This window comes from Podarcis pityusensis, assembly GCF_964106645.2.
Source record: "Podarcis pityusensis genome assembly, chromosome: 2".
Classification (NCBI taxonomy): Eukaryota; Metazoa; Chordata; class Lepidosauria; order Squamata; family Lacertidae; genus Podarcis; species Podarcis pityusensis.
In genome coordinates this window covers 51247489-51269832 of record NC_138029.1, presented here as the reverse complement: position 1 = coordinate 51269832, position 22344 = coordinate 51247489, and the positions used below count along the sequence as shown (strand labels likewise).

General features: G+C 44.2%; 1 long non-coding RNA gene across 2 annotated transcripts in view; it reads left to right on the top strand.

Moving 5' to 3' along the window:
• LOC308472416 overlaps positions 1 to 22344 on the top strand; it is a 27523-nt gene extending 5179 nt beyond the window's left edge. For both annotated transcript variants that reach the window (XR_013983470.1, XR_013983471.1), the window contains one exon: positions 16591 to 22344. This is a non-coding gene — a long non-coding RNA (uncharacterized lncRNA). The remainder of the gene's footprint in view (positions 1 to 16590) is intronic.

Here is a 22344-nt window from a genome sequence, read left to right as displayed (position 1 = left end):
TCATCTCATCAGGAAGCTAGCTTGGCTATTCCAAGAATTAGAAGGGTGCCCAGGCATGCAGTCTACCCAGCCCCAAATTGATAACCGAGTGTTAATGTGCTTCAATGTGTGTTAATCAGAAAGTAACAGGCAGTGTTAATGAACGTACGTATGGTGTGTGCCATATGCCTGCTGTGTGCACATGTGTTTCTGGCAGACAGTGCAACTTGGTTTTACTACATGCAAACACATATCTACTTTCCATAGCTCTTCATGGCTATATGGAAATATTTGATCACATCCACACCATTCAGCACTCTGTTCCTCTTTGACTGTCATGGCTTCCACCAAAGAATCCTGGGAACTGTAGGTTGTTAAGGGTGATGAGACTCCTAACAACTCTCAACACCCTTAAACTACAGCTCCCAGAAATCTTGGGGGGAAGCCATGAGCGTCAAAGTGGCCTCAGATATTTTAAATGGATGATGTGGACACTGTGTGATATTTTAGATACTGGTATTGTCCAAAGTAAGTGGGGACCATAATAGTGGACTCAGAAATGTTGCTCTATCATATTATTTTCCACAGCCATTCTATTATCTCTCTATCTGTCTGCCACCTTTCCGATTATTTTTCCACGTTAGGCTTATAGTGTTTTCGTTACACATTTTGCCTAAATTGCTTCATAACATGAATCAAAAAACTATTTAAGAATACTCATTCAGATTACAAGTCTCTCTGCTCTGCTTTTCATTCTCAAATTCATATAAATCAGAGGGCTCATGTGTCAATGGGGGAGAAGAAGGGGAGGAGGAGGGTGGATCATTTTAGGAGCCTCTTTGGAGCAGCAGACCTGTAAAATGTCCAGTGTCACACTGACAGATTTAATTCTAAGAAAATGTACTGAAGTAAGGCTGGAGAACAGGATAATTTCTATGGGAGAAACTCAAGAATTTATAAGTCTTCAGAACATAAGTGCTTTGCTGGATCAGGCAAAGGGCCAATCCACTCCGTTCTCACAGTGGCCAACCAGTTGCCAATACTTCCATACTTCCACACAAGCCTTTCGTACTTTGGAGGCGAGGAGAGAGAGAGAGAGAGAGAGAGGACCTCCTTGGAATCACACTGTTGTTTTTATGGGATGCTGCTGGGGATGTGACGCAGGCAAACTCCTGCAACTGCTCATCACCAGGTTGCTTTGCAGTTTTTGTCCATATGAATTTTTGCCTTGGGTGCTATTACAGCACACCCTTTGGGTTTTGATTAAATGCTGTGAGTACAAGTCAATTCTGATAGCATTGGCATGGTCTTCTCTTGGAGCAGGGGCCCTCTATGCAGTCTGTTCTGCTGTCTAGGGATCTTAGCAGAAGACAGCCCTGGGCAGTTAAAGGATTCTTATAGACAATGAGGAAATAGCCTGCATTTCTAGTAATTCACCTACTGAAATCCCATAAAGATATTGTCCTTTTAAAGAGAACTTCACTCTCATGAAACTGCACAAAACAGTCAGCATATCATATGAGCCACCACTAACATTTTGCTCCAGCAACTCCCATTTTCATTCCGTCATCTATTTATGGTCATTATGGGAGGGGGGTGTCCTTCTCTACTTCTTCCCATATTTAACAGTGTCAGCAGAGCCTGGGGGAAAATGGGTAAGCCAGCACTCAGCAAAGCTCAGTTTTGCTTTGCCTACTGCCCATTAAAGGAAGTGTTTTGATTATCAGAATTATACATTTCCTCTTCTCCCTTTCCTCCTCTTTTTCTCCCACCCCCTTCCCCTGTCTTCTGAGCACAAAGCGATAGTGATGAGAGGAAAGAGCATTCTGGGGCATCAGTGGAATGTGTATTTAGGGAACATGCCTCCATCAGTGGCGTTTTCATTTTTTTAAAAAAGGAATAGATTCCATTCACCATTCAAACCAAATTAGAACTTTGATCTAGAATTTTTGCTGTAGTCGTGTCCAAATCCACAGGCCTCTTTTGAGCATAGCTAATTCTGAAGTGGGAACTTGAAGTAGAAGCAAAAAAAAAGCAACAAGGTAGTCAAAAGTCAAACAAGCTGATCCAATGCATTTTTGGTCCCTCCTGGTCCTTCTCCTGGGAAATCTCAGATTGGTTTTGTAATGTAAAATATTTTTAAAATTGATTTTAGATTTCCCTAAAGTAGGACCGGTAAGGTCCGAAAAGCATTGGATCAATAAATATATCTTTCAACTATTCCACTGGATTTTTTTGCTTCTACTTCCAGTTCCTTTTTGGGATTCTCATTTTTGTTGCATTTTAGCTCCTACTGCAGAGGCCAAGCTAAAGGGGGATTATAATAGTAGGCAAATAATCAATCTTGTACCTCCAACTACTCCAGTTTCTGAACTTTGCCCCTGGTAAAACACCACCTCCCATTTGAGTCTTGTGGGGATATGTAGGAGAATGCCTTTTTCTTGACAATGTATACACATGTGCATGGTGGTTATTGGGGTTCAACCGCCTACCTGAGTCCCCTAGAAATTGAATCTCTAAAGGAAGGAGGGCAAATATACGTTGACTCTAGTGCACATACATGTACCAGTAACTTGCCGGCCCATGGTGTCAGCAACACTGCTCCAACCTCTTTCATTCCCTTGCCTTAATTGTCTATCCAATTGCTGCTGAATTTGTCCATATTGCAGCTCTTCTGTGATGCGTATAACAAGATCCATTCTGAGATTAAATGTTCAACTAGACATTATATAAGGAAACTACTAATAGTCAATTTCCCTCTACAGCAGGTAGAGGGAAAGTGATGCGTAGGGGGTGAGAGGAGAAGGCAGCTCAGGCAGCGATCTTGGTATGAGAATAGGAGCATGATTCCAAGTATTTTCACTTGTGAAATGTTGGAGGGTATATGCAGGAAGGGCCATAGAATGGTAGTAGAGGAGATGCTTTGTACACAAAAGGTCCCAGGCTCAATCCTTGGCATCTTTAGATAGGGCTGGGAAAGCTTCCCTGTCTGAAACCCTGGAGACTTGCTGCCAATCAATGTGAACCATTCAACTGGCAGGTTGGAAGCCACTACCAGATTACAGCCTGATCTAAGGTGGGTCACAAGAGCAGCACCACTACCATACAAATATATATATATTTAAAAACAAGAAATATATATTTGGGTTAATGGTGGGCCCTGGGTCTGGAAAAGCTGGAGACCACTGGTGTAGACAATACTGAGTTAGATGGGTCAATAGTCTGAGTATGTCATGGTATAGGGCAGGCTTCCTCAACCTCAGCCCTCCAGGTGTTTTGAGACTACAACCACTGGTCCTGCTAGCTTGGGATCATGGGAGTTGTAGGCCAAAAACATCTGGAGGGCCGAGGTTGAGGAAGCCTGGTATAGGGCCTCTCTCCTCTCCCCTCTCCCCCCCCCTCTCTCTCACACACAGTTATTATCAGTGTGTTCATTGTAATTAGCCGTCTCACCCAGTAAACCAACAGTGGTGAGTTATGACATCACCAAGAGTGAACTATGACTTCATAATCCAGCTAAATTTGAGTAATTATTTGTGTTCCTGTAAATGCTTATGTACTTGCATGTACTTACCACCAGCATTTTATGAACAGACTAATATAATAACAAAGCTCTCTCTCTCTCTCGTGTGTGTACAGGTAGGATTGCCAGATTAAGATTTCAATTCTAAGAATACTCACAAGGGAGTAAATCCTAATAAACACAGTGGGGTGGGCTTTCATGCAAGCACACATACAACTGTGCTTTAAATCTTCAAAATAAGAACCTTGGTGGAGAGCTTGGAGAACCAATCTGTTCTGCGGCCATTTTGAACAAAGAGCCATCTGCTGTGGTTATAGTCAAATGAATTTTGGTTTAAAATAAGGAAAGGTATGCACAGAGTCCTGAAGTGAACAAGTTGGATGTGCATAGGGGTCTCTTTCTCTCTCTTCCTTTTTTGCAGGGTTCCCAATTATGCAGAGCAAGTCTACATACATGCAAGTTGTTCACAGGATCTGTTCACAGAGATTACTAATAACAGAGATTACCAAGACAGGTTCAAAGTCCTTGTATTCATTTACAAAGACCTGAACAACTTGGGCCCAGGGTACCTTAGAGAGCACCTAAATCCTTATATCCCAGTTTGATCACTGAGATAATCCACAGAGTGTTGCTGGTTGTCCCCTGGGTTGGTGAGGCTCATTGGACGTCATCATGAAACAGAGCCTTTTGTGTGATTAGCCCCATCTTGTGGAATGCTCTGCCAACAGAGATTCAGCAGGTACCTTCTGTTTCAACCTTTAAACGTCTGTTGAAAGCTCTTCTGTGCTGCCACGCTTATGCAGGCAATTTAGAAAACAACTTTCTCTATTAGTTAGTTGATGGTTATTTTTTTTACATGTTTTTATTATATCTTCCTACATGCATAAAAATGATCAGGGTCTATTAGTGCAGCTCCCACTGGAGGATTTCTAGTGCTTCATCACATTATTGGATTTATATGAAGTCATGGTGAGGGAGTGGTGCAAAAGTGAAGGCTGGTTTTAAAATGGTGGTTTTAAAATGCTGGGGCAGGCAAGATGGGCAAGCAGTGTGAGCAGAGGCAGCAGCCCCTAGTATAAGTATTATTATAAACTGCTTTGAATTTTTAAAATGGTTAATAAGGTTGCCATATTTCGAAGATCAAAAAAGAAGGGACATTTGTAGACTTTTACTTTTAACTATGCGGGATGCGGGTGACGCTGTGGGTTAAACCACAGAGCCTAGGACTTGCCAATCAGAAGGTCAGCGGTTCGAATCCCCGTGACAGGGTGAGCTCCCGTTGATCGGTCCCTGCTCCTGCCAACCTAGCAGTTCGAAAGCATGTCAAAGTACAAGTAGATAAATAGGTACTGTTCCTGCAGGAAGGTAAATGGCGTTTCCGTGCACTGCTCTGGTTCGCCAGAAGCGGCTTAGTCATGCTGGCCACATGACCCGGAAGCTGTACGCCAGTGCCCTCGGCCAATAAAGTGAGATGAGCACTGCAACCCCAGAGTCGGCCACGACTGGACCTAATGGTCAGGGGTCCCTTTACCTTTACTTTTAACTATGTATCGCTATGATGACTCTACCCATGAAAAAGTAGGACGTGTCCTGGGAAAAGAGGACCTATCAATAAATAAACATGTGGAGGTTCTGAGCAGAGGCAGTGGGTACAATCCTGGCCCTACTTCATATGCTTCAATTTACACAATTGTCAGAAATATAAAAAGAAGGGGAAGTATTTGATGGGGAGCTGCCCTCCCAAATAGTGGAGAGTGCTGGTGGTCTCCCTTTATATCAAGGCTTGGCACACATAATCTTTCCATATGCAGGAAACAAAGAGTCATGGACTTTATCACCATTTCAGATGTCACTCTGGGGACTTCCCCTTTGCATTCCCTTCTCTTTTCTTCAAATGCTTCGCAACAGATGGACGTCGCCAGTAAAAAGAGATCAGTCTCCTCTAACGGGCCTAGTGACGTGACTGTGTCTCCCTTGGGAAGGAATCCTGCAGACCATTTCCTCTGTCCTAGGAATGTAATGTGTAAACAGATCAAGAGGTGTCACTCCCAGACCTAGCAGTTCACATGCCCCAGAACTGAAACTCTTTCTGCTATTGCAGTCTTGTTTGACTTTTGGCTTATTTTTTATATTTTTTTACTGAGTTGCATAGCAGTTACATCCCAGCAAACACTGGGTGCCCTGGGGCCAGCCCTACCATTAGGCAGAGTGAGGTGGCCACCTCAGGCAGCTTATTAAAGGACAGGACATTGCTCATTATTGAACATTGTTGCATTGTTGCTGTTAGTAAGGGGTGGGGATGAGAGTTTGTACTCAGGTGCCAAAGTAAAATAGCTAGTACTCCAGCTCCCATCATCCCTGACCATTGGCCATGCTGGCTGGGGCTGATAGTAGCTGGAATCCAACAAGAGGTAGAGGGCACCAGGTTCCCTATCCCTGCAATACGTGCAAAAATAGCTTTTCCTTTTTTCTTTTTTGCCTTAAAGCAGCAATTCCTAGAAAACAGACTTTTTACCAGCATCTTCTGCCGACTGAATTGGGCTGAAACAGTTAAGAAAAGATTAAGATCATTGGGGTATTTCTGAAAGTATGGAAAGGGAGAACGAGCAGCAAACTGGGAAGCTGAAAGATGTGGTGTAAAGCTAGTTGGGAAAGACTGAGAAGGAGGGAAGAAAATTTATGTGGGATGGGGAGACTCTAGAATATGGAAAAGGTTGAGATGAGACAAAGGCCTGGGAAGATGATGCAGGAAGGAGCTGTCTGTGTCACGGAGAGCACATTTTGTTCTGAGCTACGCTATCTGCTGGAAATCTATATTGCTCTTGGGAACAAACTTCATTGCTCGTGGGGGTGGGGGGCCTTGGCTTTTCCAGAACCAGCAGCTAATCCTCTCCTGTGCTGCCCCCATTTGCATTGCAGAATGTAACTAAGGGCAGTTTCAGAGAAGCACAAACAGGATTTTCTAAGGGCTGAAACTACATGTTACCGACAAAGGTGTGCACTTAAACCCAACTGCAGCTCCTTGTAGGGTTGTCCAGGAGGGGTTGATTTGCAACATAAACACAGCAGGAGATGGGAGGTACTTGACCATTTCCCCACCAGCTGCTTTCCTGCTGCTGCAGCCGTCACCAGCATCCAGCCCATTCTTCATTCCCATGGCTTCCCGGTGGCTCGCAAACATGAGCCTTGAATTCTGTGTGGGACTAAGCAGCTTGTGGGGTAGGAGCTGCAATGGGGAAAGGGGAAAGCACCTCCTCTGCCTTTGACTTCTCCACTCCAAAACACCTGCTCCTGACTTTTCTAACAAAAGTGGTCATCAGGGTTTCCTTACACAAATTTGCATGTAATGTTCACTTTCACCTTATGAGAAAAGAGTTGCCCTCCCACATGAATGAGACCAACATCGTGCTATGTCGTTTTTTGTCCTTTTTACCAGGACCTCTTTGCTACCTTCTTGAGTAGCCCAGTTGCCCTGACACAGCTGACATGTACTACCTTGAACTAGACCCCTTGCATTTCCTCTAGCCCTGTGAAGAACAATAGGCATGGACAATGAGCTCATAAATGAGGGTACATGAACCAACACAAAAGAGCCATTGTCGATAAGCTCTGTAGGTCAGATGAACACAAAATCTGGGGCAGTTGACAGGTTTCCAATTGCTCTTTTGCCACCATGTGCCCATTTTCCTTTTGAATGCTTCCAGGTGGGTGTTTTATTGTGGGATCAACGGTCCTCATGCATGCATGTTTTCCCTCGGTGTCCACATAATTATGTCGGCCCATATGTTATCCTCATTTAATCAAGATTTATTTATATTTACAAAAGCATTTACATACCACCATATCGTAAAACGTCATAATGGTGTACATCGATACAACACATTTTAAAAGAAATGCAAACATTTCCCCAATACAGTTTTTAAGGTTTTTTTTTTTAAAAAAAAAACTGTTGCCAGTTTCCCTGGGTGGTGTTTTTGTGTGTGTTTTTTAAAGATATCTGAACAGCCTGTTTGTAATATTAAACCCCTGCCTGGAAGCATCCTTTAATCTGCTTCTGAAAGCAAGAGGAAGAAGAGCAGCTGTGACTCAGCACTGACTCTGTTCCAAGCATAAGCATTCTCGAGGTTTGTGCAATGTTGTTCTGGAATGAAATGGACAGCGTCTGGGCCCAAGCCTCCTGGCAGCTCAAGGCCACATCACACTTTATGGCCCAGATGTGTTTCAGTGGGCTCACTCTGTGTTATCTAGTGGATGCCAGAAGTCTGAAGGGGAGGCATGCGCCCATAAGCATGCCGGGCCATTCACTGGAGAGCACCAAGTAACTGCATCTCCTAAAATAAACTGATGTAGATTGCCATCCCTCTGGGCAAAGAACTTTCGTGTTCTGTGCAGGCCTTGCCCAAAGTTGATACCATCCCATACCCTCCAACATTTCTCCGATGAAAATAGGGACATCCTATTATTATTATTATTATTATTATTATTATTATTATTATACCCCACCCATTTGACTAGGTTTCCCTGGTCACTCTGGGCAGCTTCCAACATATATTAAAACATAATAAAACATTAAACATTTTTTAGAAAACTTCCCTATACAGGGAAGCCATCTGAGCCTTCAGATGGCTCAGGGTCGGATAAGTCCATACTGTTGAAAATGGGGAGGTCCTGCCATAACCTGCAATATCTCTCCAATGAAAATAGGGACATCCTAAGGAAAAGTGGGACATTCCAGGATCAAATCAGAAACAGACGACTTTTGTAAATCCAGGATTGTCCCTGGAAAATAGCGACACTTGGAGGGTCTGCCATCCCAGTACCAAACAACAATCCTGACTCATGCTATTATTCCTCTTGCACTCACAGTTTTCAGAAAAGTGTAGAAATATGCACAGTCATGAAAGCCACTTGGTTTATGCCACATCTGCATACCAGTTTATATATGTGTGTAAGCAGAGGTGCCATCTTCTCAAGTTGATTGAGGGGGTCTGATGCGATTTCCTGATGTTATGCATGTGACGTTACAATGAGCCAGGGGGCAGAGCCAAACACCCTCTGAAGACTGAGGAGGCCAGCCCCTTCAAAAACAAACAACAAGAAGAAAGCCACTAGGGGCCAAAACTACCTCGGCTCCTAGGAGCTGGCTGGTATCTATGTAGCCATCATAGAAACTGATACTGGTATAGTATTGGACTTCTGTATATGGTGATGTATTTAACAAATTAAAATTAGAAATCTTATAGTTGAATTCCAACACTCCATTACAGGGGGTGGGTTAACGCTTAATGGCTGTCACCAAGATTTCATCTCTTCCTCACCCTTTATATACATGCTAAACGATGAACGCCATCCTCTAAAATGGAAAATAGAGACATGAAAGTTTAATGATTAGAATTTGCATTTTGTAGTTTAAATCCAAGCCTGCAAATTGAAAATTGGGATGTGGATTTCTCTCAGGGTTTTCATCTTAAAGCACACATACAATACATGTTTGAATGCCATGTGTGCAAAGATTGCCAAATGCATTAAGACTCTTCTTTAATAATAATAAAAAATCACACTAGCAAATGTCCCTTTTGTTCATAATGGGATGCCTTTTTTTGTATCATTGCTATATAAATGAAAATTTCTTAAAGAGCATTGGAAAAAACCCCACACATAAGAACTATATGCATTTTAAATAACCATGAAGATAACTGCACAATCACAAACCTGAATCATTCATCGTGCGCCTTGTTGTATCCTTGATATATTTACACATGTTCATGTATTCCATGAACATCATGTACAAATTCACTTTATTTGGCCCTGATTTGGCCATATAGTTCAAAAACCGCAGAGGATGAGGTGCCTTTGATCCTTTACTGGGAGAATCCAGCTTTCAAGCACGGAGCCAGAACAAAATGTCTGGTCCCTGAAGGGGAGAGGGAACATGAGAGAGCGGAGGAAGACAGCACCAAACGTTTCCTAACCACAACTTCCAAAACGCCTGAATTCCACCAACCCTCTTCTCTAAGGTCCTGAAAACCTGTGCTTTGTTCTTGGCATTGTGATTTATCCCAGCCAAGAACATGCTGAGAAGCAGCAGCAGCAGCAGCTTGTGAGACCCAGCACTGCATCCCCCCTGAGCCCCTTGGCTGAGCCCCAACATGGGAGATCTGGACTGCTCAGCTCTAGGAATCTTCCATTTTTACCATAAAAGGGCAGGCATTTCGCAGCCCCTGCCGGGAGGATGGGAAAGGAAAAGGCAGAGCTATTTATAGGCAAAGTGGGGGCCTGGGCTTGAACTCAGGGTTAATCAGCCTGCAACTATGGGACTAGATTGGGATCTCGCTTTGTTTTCTCATAAGTGTTTGATTTGAAAACCAAAGCCTTGGGGTAAAGGAGGAGCTCTGATAAACAGTGCTCTCTGCCCTTCTATTTCCCTCTACTCCCCAAACCCCCACCCCACACTTTGTACGGTGGCTTCACATGGTACGTTTTGTACTTGGGTGTCGTCATGAGAGTACAGAAGACACATGGACCCCATCAAGCCTGTGTGTGAAATCCAGAAAGTGGCCCCTTTAAAAGATTTGAGTGTGGGGTCCCATTACTTTCCTGGTTCTTGCTACTGAGTCTTTCACTTAATAATAATTTTCCATTCACACGCCTCTCATACTTGGCGGGATACACGCCTCATTATTTTGTGCTTATGGGTCTGTGCCCAAGTACAAAAATGTAATGCGTGAAGCCAGCCCCAAGCCCCAAAGAGCAGAGGTCTGAAGGATGCTCATTGAGTGTAATTGAGCACAAAACAATGTACAATCTCCAGGCAATGGAATTCACTTCCACAAGAGGCAATGAAGGCTGCCAATTCAGATGGTGTGGCAAATATTCCCTCTTCTGCACCCATTTTTGCTGCTTTCAGAGACATTGGTACAGGCCTTATAGCTGATTTTCTTTACCCCAGTGCAGCACAATTAAATTTGTTACAATGGGAATAAAGAGCATCTTTCTGTTTTTGCGACAAGCCAGACTTGCATTTTAGACTAGTCCTCATTCCTCATCTTGAACCGATATCCCTATGTATCCTGTTATAATATGGTATATCACTAGTCCTCATTCCTCATCTTGAACCGATATCCCTATGTATCCTGTTATAATATGAAAGCCTTAAATTGGCCTAACTTAATTCATCTTTATAAAGGGACGCGGGTGGCGCTGTGGTATAAACCACAGAGCCTAGGGCTTGCCTATCAGAAGGTCAGCGGTTCAAATCCTCGTGACGGGGTGAGCTCCCGTTGCTCAATCCCTGCTCCTGCCAACCTAGCAGTTCGAAAGCACATCAAAGTACAAGTAGGGGTACTGCTCTGGCTAGATGGTAAACAGTGTTTCTGTGCGCTGCTCTGGTTCGCCGGAAGCGGCTTAGTCATGCTGGCCACACAACCTGGAAGCTGTCTGCGGACAAACGCCGGCTCCCTTGGCCAGTAAAGCGAGATGAGCGCCGCAACCCCAGAGTCGTCCGCGACTGGACTTAATGTTCAGGGGTCCCTTTACCTTTAATTCATATTAAACAAGTTAAACAATTCATTAGTTAAACAAGTTGTGTTCACAGTGAGTGCCCTTTTTAACACTGATACTTTTAGTATGCTCAGATGTGGACCAGGCACATTATTGTATAAGTCAGATAATGTGTCTGGGTAACTTCTATCCAGATACACTTTTTAAAAATTAGCAGTTGTTTGTATTTGATGTAGTTTTACTAGATGTTGCTAAAACTATTTTGCTTTCATGGTAGTAGTCTATGTTTAGTCAAAATTATTGCAGAAGTCGCAATGGATGTATTTCAGTATTTGATCTGTCATATCCTTTTATGTAGTTGGGTCCTTTGTGGAATGTAGTCTTGTTTTTCTTTGATAATTGAGAAAGTTTGGGGTGGGGAAAATCTTATTCAAAGGGAAAATTGGATATAAATGTCTCTTCCTTGAAGCATCTCTCACTCTGACTTTGGGAGGTGCGTATCAACTTTTGCTTGTTGATTCTGGTAATTATGGTTTAATTAGGGGTGGGGGTTTTTTAGCTCTTCATTAATAATCAATATTTTAGATTTGTAATCTTAACTTGCCTTTTATAATGTTGTTAACCTTATTTATATTCTTTTCTGCAATGCTTAAGTTCTACTAAGTAAAGGAAAGGTATTGGCTATGTAGCTAAAGACTCATCCTTGGAGCCTAAATTCTCTATGTGCTGATACAAAGGGTGACCAATTATCCCATGTAACGTGGCAGTTGTTGCAGAGGCAACTGAGATAAAAAAAAACCTTAATTGTCAGGCTCTGTGTGCTACATAGAAACCAGGCTTGGATTTCCCATGTGAACAGAACAAAAATGGCCATGGTGGCTGTATAAGAGGATGACACAAATTCATGGAGAAGTCTACTCTGATGGTTATGTTCTGCCTCCACTGTTGGAGACAGTAGCCTTTGAATACCAGTTGCTGGAAACTGTGGGAGTGGAGAGTGCTGGTCCTGCTTTTGGGCTTCCCATAGGTCTCTGAATGACCACTGGAAGAAGGACTAGATGAGACACTGGCCTGATCCAGTAGCCTCTTCCTATGCTACCACCAGCTGCCTTTGGCATCAGCTGTAGACCCACAACAGCTTTGTTTGCATGTCACAGTAAGCCACAGGTTACCATATATGAGCAGATTGCATCTGCTTCATTCTACCCTGCCAAAGCTGGGAAGAAACAAACCATGCTCCTTAGATTAGCATTATATCTGAACCAGGGATTGTGGTTTGGCTCGCTCCCAATATAGGCCGGTTTCTGTACCTTTCAAAATAGCTCTCTCTCTTCACTTGGCAGGCTGCTGTTGCAGCAGAAACTCTACATGCTCATCAGGCAGGCAGGCTTTTACCCAGACCCAAGGCTCTTTTGTGCAGGAAAAAGCAAGAGGGGGCCACAGAAACAGTTCCAGACTCTGTACTGTCTTCAGTCTTCTCATAGCATCCTGGGATAGCTGAAAGGTTAGACACACTGACTTGCCTAGAGGGATCTCACTCATTTTCCCATCCAGCACGAGGGGTTGGGATTATTTCCCAGAGGATGCTCCCCCTCTTCCCCCACACGCACTGCAGGCTGCTCAGCTGGTCGGCATTCCATGAGAGTTCCTGGACAACCCATCCCCGGCTTCAACCTCCCAAGGGGCAGAAGCAGTAGCTGAGAACTTGACTTGGGCCTGGGAGAGAGCGAGAGAATGAGGAGCTCTTGTTTTTCCAGAGAGACTCATGGGTCACGTTCATGGCTCGGTTTGTGGGTTAGGCAGGACAGGATGTGATAGGATCAGGGCCCAAGCATCACTTATCTGGGCCCGGCACAACCTTGTGTCACAGACTGCCTCCCTCCCATCTCTCACATAAACATCTACTTTGAACAAAATGGGAGGATTGATTGGTGTCCTTTAGCTTCTTTAGCTCCCTTTGCTCCTTACATTTCCGGCCACTTGATTTGTATTTATAACCAGATGTGGCACCAGGCTGTGGGTATTCATTACACATGAGCAACAAACACCATTTCTATACTGCTCCCAATCCTTGGGACTAGTTGTTCTCTGAACTTGTATACATTTTGTGCTCTCTAAATCCTATTTGCAGCAATGGCTCCTTCTGTTCCTGGGAGCTCGATGTCCCTGAATGTTATGGTGCTTGTCCTTCCTCTCTGCCAAGAATACTTTTAGGGGCCTTAGTAAACAATAGCAGCAGCCACCGCCACCGCAGCAGTGGCTCTCACTTTCTCTAGAATCAAAGGTCCCTCACAATTATGATGTTTGTAGCTCTTTCTGCTGCAGGTCTCCTGCTGCTCCTGGTTGGCTCTTTCTCCCTCCATATAGGTCCTGCATCTGCTTCTCAACCCACTTTTCCTTGTGGTGCCATCCACCACTGGCGCACTGACCCCAGAGGGTTGTCCGTGAGGGAATGAGACCCTCGAACTGACACTCCTGCCCTGCACAGGGAACTCTGCCACTTGTTGTTTAGTCATTTAGTCGTGTCCGACTCTTCGTGACCCCATGGACCAGAGCACGCTAGGCACTCCTGTCTTCCACTGCCTCCCACAGCTTGGTCAAACTCATGTTCATAGCTTTAAGAACAGTGTCCAGCCATCTCGTCCTCTGTCGTCCCCTTCTCCTTGTGCCCTCCATCTTTCCCAGCATCAGGGTCTTTTCCAGGGAGTCTTCTCTTCTCATGAGGTGGCCAAAGTATTCGACCCTCAGCTTCAGGATCTGTCCTTCCAGTGTGCACTCAGGGCTGATTTCCTTCAGAATGGAGAGGTTTGATCTTCTTGCAGTCCATGGGACTCTCAAGAGTCTCCTCCAGCACCATAATTCAAAAGCATCAATTCTTCGGTGATCAGCCTTCTTTATAGTCCAGCTCTCACTTCCATACATCACTATTGGGAAAAACATAGCTTTAACTATACGCTGCCACTTGTAATTCAGTGTTATAGGAAATGCCAACAGGAACTAGAGACCTCTGGGAGTTGTAGTTACTGCGCAAGTGGGTCTCTTACTAAGGAAGGTACATGGCCCTTAATTGCTCACACCACAAGTCCTAGAGTTTCTTGCTGTGGTGCTCGTGTCCTGCTCGTGGGCTTCACATAGGCATCTGAATGGCTGTTGTAGGAACAAGATGCTGGAGCCACTCTGGATTTCCAGGCCTGGAAAAAAGGTGTCCTTCTCCAACACTCCACCCACCTCACCCCCTCCATTGCTTGGCCTCAGATAGCATGGGGTGCCATTTACAAGGAACCCAATTCAGTGGAATTTTGTACTCCAGCTGTGGGAAATTTTAGAAGCGGCAAATCTGGCACACACATAGGGTAGCCGTTTATGCATCATTATACATATTCTATCTATAATCTATCTATCTATCTATCTATCTATCTATCTATCTATCTCATCTATCTATCTCTCTATCTCTCTATCTAAGCAGTCCTGTACTTGGCCTTTTAATGCATTTCCCCCCGCAAAACCAGCTTTGATCAAAGTTGAAAAAAACAACCTGGCTGCATTTTAACATGTAAACAGCCAAAGATGGATAACAGGTACATCTAAAAGGTATTGATTGGTTCATGTTAGGGATGGGAAATAAATTCAGTTCAGTTCACATTTAAAGCTGAATCTGTTCAATTTGCACTTTCTGAAGTAATACAAGAGCTAAAACACAGCCAGCTTTTGCAATTCACACTCCTCCGAATTTTGCAGTGTTGTTTTACAACCAAACAGTGCTTATTGAAATGCATATATAAGGGGAAAGTGTGCACAAAATTGGATATATTAGTGAAAAATGACATACAAAAATACATTATATGGGAAGAAAGTGCTTGCAGAAATGTGTACATAAGTCAAAAACGCATACAGAAATGTGTTTATTAGGAGAAATTCCCATGAACATACTGGGGGGGAAATCGTGAGGGTTTTTTTAAATGCCAGTTGCTGCAGATATGTGAAGAACTAATTTATGATTGGAAAAATAAGAAACCCAGAGAAGTGAAATTGACATCTCTAGCCCATGTCTACTTGTTTCAAAGTGATGAGGCTGTGCCTGCCTCTTGTGTTATTAGCGTTGGCATCATTTAGCAAGAGCTTCAGAGGAGTAACATTGCATAGGTCAATTCCTCTTTGCTATTAAAGCATTTTCGTTACAAGACAGTTTTTTCTCCAAGGGGCCATGTGCACTAGAAGAAGCTCTTCTGATAAAACAGCCATCACTGCCCAAAGACATTACAACTCATAATGCATTTCGGTCTTGCATTTTAGTTTGGACGACGTTATACCTCTTTGCATAGCCCCTGGGATGGCCACCCCACCATACCCACACCCCTTTACCTGACCTTGAATCACCTTAAGCATGTGCAATAGGGTGCAGTTTTCTCAGGTGAATGCAATATACGTGATACAGAACAGATTAGTTGACCGCATGCATAAGAAAAATGAGTTATGGGGGTTGGGGAGAGGATGCAAAGCAAGGCTAATTATTTAGTGAAATGTAATTGTTCGTATGCATGGAAGATGTGCATGAATAGTGTCGACACGTGCAAATGAAAAATCCTGTGGACTTGACTACATTGTATGTTAAAGAGGTGGCTGATTCTGCACCTATTGGATGCAGTAGAGGCTTTTATAACTGTATCATGGCTGGAAAGCAGGTTTATCAGCCATCACAGCTAAATGCTACCTCCATGTTCAGAGACAATATATGACTTTATACCAGATACTGGGGCAAACAACAAGAAACGTTGCTCAGCCTCTAAGCTTCACAGGGACATCGGGTTCAGCTTTGTGGGAGGCAACCAGATGGACTCTTGAGCTAAGCTTGTGTCCTCTAACCAGTTTTCTGCAGAAGGTCCAAGGCTAGTTTCGTACACTATAGCACACAGTAGGGAGAGAATGGCAGCATCTTGCCCTGAGCATGAATTAGTTCTGCTCTCCCACTTACGAGGCAAGTGTAGGTTTGGGTTGGAGCTGTTCGTCCCCAGCTACCATGGGTGGCTAATGTGGTGCAGTGGTTAGAGTGTCGGACGAGGAGGTAGGGGATCAGGGTTCAACTCACTCAGCCAGGAAGCTGGCTGGGTGACCTTGGGCCAGTCGCCTTCCCTCAGCTTGTCCTACCTCAGAGGGTTGTTGAGAGGATAAAACGGGAAAGTGCAGAAAAGATGGGATATGAATGTAATAGTAATATTTAAAAAATGAATCTTAAGAGATAGGGTTGGTTTTGCATGGTTCATCATGTTCAGCTCCTTTATACGCTGAAAGTAGCGGGGTCTTATAAGAAGAGGTGAACGGTGTTGTGAATGGAGGGAGTCAAGCACTTATCACAGAAGTGAGATTGTCATTTCCTGCGTCGGATTGTTGAGGCTTCCCATTGCTGTACCTCGCTGTACGATACCTGAAAAATACTTGCTTCTCCCATGACTGGCAGGGAATTAGTACCATGATATCTCCAGTAGGTCACGTCCAGACGAGGGAATTCAGAGTTGGATATGCCTTTGACCCTTTTGATGTAGCTCTTGGGATCACTGGCTGATACCTGTTCTTTTCTGCATTTCTTACAGGATTGGCTACTGGGGGAAGCAGTCACACGTCTGAGGATTGGAAGCCTTGCAAAGGACAATGGACAGCCAATCTTGAGGAACAGTCACAGGTGGCAAGCTAGCTCAGGACGCTAGTCCATAGCAAGACTGTGACTGGTGCCAGTCCATCAAAATCTAGTTTCAGCCAATTTTGCTTCTCTTTTAAAATGAGCGTGAGGTCACGATATCATTGTGAGTGTAATGATGGTAATGATGTTATTGGTCCAATATGTTACACTGCTCAACCCTGCCATAAACAATCCTAGGAAATGTAGCTTGCTGATGACCGGTTCCTGGCTACGTTAGGTTTCTCACAGACAGAACTATAGTTCCTACAGTTCCCTGGGGAGGTGGACTGGCCTCTGAGCCAGCTGAGTGTAGATACACACTGGCTACAGTCCAACACAGAACTAGGCATGCCTAAGCCCATTCTAATCAATTATCTAAAGTATGCTTAACCAAGCTTTGGTTTATGGCTGGCATGGGTTAGGGTGGAGGCATGGTTCAAAGGTTCGGAAGATGAAAAGAAACACTAGGTGTCACCTTCCACAAATGACTGTGGTTTTTTTGCTTTTCATTTTATGTTTGCAGAGATTTATCATTTTTGGAAACTATTTGGGCAATGACGTCTTGTCCTTTCATTCTCCCTGTCCCTTTGACTCATTGTGGCTCATTCCCAAACTTGGCTATAACTTTCGGTTCCCAACCCAAATCTATTCTCTGTCTGGATATAATGTTGTGTTTGGCAAGGTTTCTGAAACACAGATTTTACAGATCGGGGAGTTTTTGGTGAGTTTTTCAGACGATCTCAAGACTTGGTAAGCCAGTCTCTCCTACCTTTCCTCCAGCTATGGAATCAGAGCTACAAAAGAAAGAAAAAATGCTCAGATCCTTTTCAGAAGCCAAGCAAAGATGCAGATGTGGCACATATTGAATGGTCACCAGTAATTTCAGAGAAGGTCAATGCATCAGCATATACAGGAGTGTGTATTCCGGTGTGAAATTCAGGCATCTAGAAAGCTCATAGGACCCCTGATGAAAGGTGTTTTGCTTGCATGTTATACAGCAGTGTCTTCCAGCATCTGGCAAACGCTGCAGAAACCAATTGTCTCATGTTTGGGAATTGCTGTTTTCTTCTACTGAGTAGAAACCTGTACTATCTATCTATCTATCTATCTGTCTGTCTATCTACTGTATGTATCTATATCTATCTATCTATCTATCTATCTATTTTTGCCTGTTTTGAGATGATTCGTAGCATGAGGAAATGAGTGCCTTGCTTCTCGAAGGGTGATTAGGGCCCTGCTCTCCCTCTCTCTGCTGGCGTTAGCGACAGAACCTTCCTTTCTCTATCACACAGCACACACCTCTCCCTGTACTGTGTCTGCCTGGTGAAGGAGGAGGAGAGGGGTGGTGGGAATAATTTTTGAGGGCTGTGCTTAGAGCTGAGGGGAAGGAGAGGCTGCCAAGGAGCCGGATGGAGCTGCAGCCCCTGGAGCTGCCATCTGCTTCTTGTCAGGTTGTTGTGAAGTGCTTGTTCCTGGCTGCCTGGTGACAGAGGCTGCTGGACTGCAGCAGAAGGATGTGGTTATGACAGATGCTCTGTTTACCATACTTTGTGCCTAGTCAGGATCACACAGGATGTTTGCTTTTGCTTGGGAAAGTCACCGTTTGGTGTCTTGCTCACCTCCTTCCCCAGCGTGAGCTTTCCAAATGGTCATCTCCGCTGGGAGGTATGGAGACCGCACTGTCGTCCTTCGCTCACGGGAGAAGACTCCCCTCGGTGGAAATCCCTGTGCTTCCTCAAGGTGTAACGCAGCTGGGGACCCATTTTCTCCTTTACAACAGGGGTGGGCAGTCTGTGGCACTCCAGGTGTTGTCTGACTCCAACTCCAGGCAGGATGGCCAATAATCAGATACTAGAGTTGGAGTCCAACAACATCGTGGGGAGGGGGCGGCACAGGTTCCCCATCCCTGCTCTGCAGCAAGGCACGTTACTGCTTCTCTGGTGATGCATAAAGGTTATTCCAGTGTCCATTAATTCCTTGCCACTTGAGTCCTTCTCAGATTGCATCAGGAGCAGGTGGCTTAGTGGGATGAGGGGCTGTTGCTTACCTGGCTGCCCAATGTGGAGGTTGTTGCTGGTAGCCAAGAGGCAGTGGGGTGGTCAGCACAGTGCAAGCACAGTGGCAGAACCATCCCAACACTCCTGATTCTTCATCCACACCAACCTCTTTTCTGCCTCCCCACTCCCCCTAAACCCTTTGGTTACCAGCAGTGACCTCTATGTTGGGAAGCCAGGTAAGCAATGCCACTCCACTCCACCAGCTGCTACTGATGCTACTGGGTTGCATGTGGTTCAGTTCCGTGAAGGGGATGTTGGGGAAGGTGTTACGGTGGTTGACAAAGCCTTAGGAGTGATCCAGATCCTTCCCCTGGAGTCTCCTGCTTCCTGCTGGCACTGCAGCCAGATGGATTGCTGCAGGAGAATGCCAGAGCTTTCCCATAGACAAAAATGCAAAGGCTTTCAACACTGTCTCTGCTAAGTCTCAGCTCATCCTGTAGTCAGTCAGAAATCAGAATGAGCAGGTTAATTTTAGAATTTAATGATTTTACCAAGGTTATCACACATCTGATCTCCTGTTATTCCATTCTTGGGCAAAGCGGATCATAGCCCCCTAAGGATCCTACTACAAACAAGAATGAAAGACAGAATTATCTCTTTTGGATCAAAGGCTGATTACAGAGATTGATTTATCTTATGAGAAAAAGTGAAGCTAAGTATAATGGAACTGTAATGAAATTGGAATGAATAAATATGTAATGTTTTTAAAGTGACAGATATATCTTAATGTAACGAATGAGTTCTCACTCAAGGTATCTCAGGAGTTAGCAAACAGGAGTTTGGAAGTCAGTTTGCTTAACAAAACAGCCGTTCCCTATTTAAATTTAAATGTGTTTTTGGGTGCTGTACCTGAAAAAAACACTTTTGGGGGATGAAACTGCCGTGCAAAGTCATACGGTATCACAGCAGCCAAAGTGGCCTTTGTGCTCTTGCGATAAAAAAATGGGAAGATGGTGTCTGAGAAGGTGGCATCCCGGATTTTGGCTTTTAAGTTGTTGGAGGGCATGTTAAGTGTGGATAAGTCCTGACACAAGGCCATAAAATCTCCTTGTATCAGCTTTGACTCCAAGAGAATGTTTGATCAGGCGTAGGCGAACACCCTGCATGAACTGAAAGAACACCTAGAATATGCTCCCAGAATCCTTTGGGTGCTCTAATAGATGCTCAGGGTCTCTCAGAAGGGGACTTGATACGGGAAAAGTTGCTTGGTGGTAGAGAAAGGTGGCAAACCAACAGCCTACCCAAATCCTGTTGTTCTTCTCTGCACCTTTCTTCCTTCCCTCATTATAGCTCTTGTGAGAGGAGGTTGCCTGACAGATGGATGAAAACAAGAAGACCTTCGATGTCTCCCAGCCCAAGGTGCAGTGCTGCATCTCTGGTCAGTTGTGAGTCTGAGATGAAGCACTGTAGCTCGGGAAGGGAGGAACGATGCAACGGAAAGGAAACTTACCTCTCCTCGGTTGAGCTGCATGGAGCTAGAGAAGCCCCGGCAGGTATTTCTGCCGAATTGATCCAGGGGGCAGAAGAATTCAACTGGACTGTGGCTGCAAGGGCTGAAGGCTAAGCATGAAGAGCACTCTGGAGACAACAACTGCTTATAGGAAATATTATAAGCAGAGAGGGAGCTCTTTGTTGCTGCCCAGAAAGTGGTGGTCTGCATAATAACATCCCTTTGGGGAGCATTTGTGTCGTAGTGCGCACCTTATATGTTCATATCTGCATTCAGATAATATGCTTTTTATAACAAATCCCCATCACCGTTGCAAGAGGTGTGTGATGTGTTTTTTCTTGGAGTGCTCATGCTTTGGAAAACAGGATGCAACTGCAGCCCAGTGCTTCCTCAGAGGCACCACCAAGTGGCAATACTGAGCATTGAGCCTAAGCAAAAAAGCTCTTCCATTCGAGGCCTGTCTTAGCAGCATCACATAAGTAAAGCTCAACCTGCAGCATGATGTGAAGGGACAAACTGAAGGCTATCCTTGCTGTCAGCCCAACCCACACTGTGTCCTCGGGGTCCAGTTTTCCCAGGAATCCCTTAGATGATAAGAGGGGGATTCCTGGAAATACTGTTCTTGGGGTCACAGCTCAGCAGCTGGAGATACCGTCTTCCATTTTTCTCACCCCAGAGAAGCCATTCGAGAGCACATGGGAAATGGAGACGACTTCAAGGAATGGGCTGCAGTCATTCAGCTCCCAAAACGCCAGCAAACCGGAGTCACTCCTGTTATGTGACCTCATGGCAGGCAGTTCCAAATCACATCAGGCTTCCAGGAGTGAAGAAAAGCAACCCCGCAGCAAAGAGAAAAAGATTTGTTCACTAGGCAGTGTTCACTGTTTGCTTGGTTAGGGGCTAACTGGAAAATGGGGAGGAATCATGGCCTTTGTGTCGCAGACCAGCAAGCCCCAAAACTTTGGGAACATGTACTTTCTGCCATTCTGGCAGAATAAGCTAATAGAATATGTGGAGCTAGCAATGTTGACTGCAAAGATAAAAAATCAAGATGAGTTGGATATAAAAGAAGAGCAGGAATACTTTGGCAAATATAAAAAAATATATAACAATCAGATGAGCTTCCAAGTGGAGTTAGATATATGAGCAGTAGTTAAAATAAGTAGAAGAGGGGTGATAATTAAGGAGATACGGCTTAACAAGGACTAAATAGGACCCCACGGAGGAATGTGTGTGGAAGTCAAGGAGTGTAAGATAAACGATGGCAATTGTATAACTGATGTATTAAGATATGTAAAATGCATAAATAAAAATTTTAAAAAAGGAAACCTGTCCCATCACAACACTGATCCCTGGAGGAGCTTCCTGTATTGCACCATCTAGGAAAGGGCATTTGGGCTTCTATCCCTCTCAGCTCTGCACTGGTTGGGGTGTAAAGAAATAACATCATTATTCCTTAGATGTGCTGAACGAAAGTGTTGTCCCATCATGATCCTCTGCTGCCCTGATGGATTGCAAAACATTTTGTGAATTAAAAGTTCCTTCTGGATGAGCTTGGTACAGTAGTGCTCTGCCCTGAGCAATAATGCTCTCGCTCCAGATCCTACTCAGGAATGCCACCACATAACAACTGTAAACACAGCGTGGTTTAATCCCTGAGTAGTACCCCTTCTGTGCTAGCTGGGTGCTGCTGCATCTATGCAGTGGGGATTTGATTCAGGTTGCATTGAAAGGCAAGCATGCCTAATTCTAATCACACTTTCTGAAATAATATGCAAACTGAAACACAGCCATCCGTAGAAATTAGCACTTTCCCAAAATTCACAATGCAGTTCTCCAGCCAAGTAATGTGTACAAACCATGCTGTGGTGAAGTGTGCCTAAAATTCCTGTAACAGTGAAAATAACACAAAAACATGTTTTATATTAGGGGAAATTGCTTTGCCAAAATATGTATATTAGGCAAGATTTCATATCAACGTGTGAATATTCGGAGCAATTTGCACTAAAGTGCTGGATTTTCACGAAAACTCTTTAAAATATCAAAACCTGATGCGGAAATATGTAGAACTGAGTTTAAGACTGGAAAAATGGGAAATTGAGATAAACTGAACATGACCGATTCAACCATCCCTCTGTCAATAAATCTCTGAGCTTGTGCA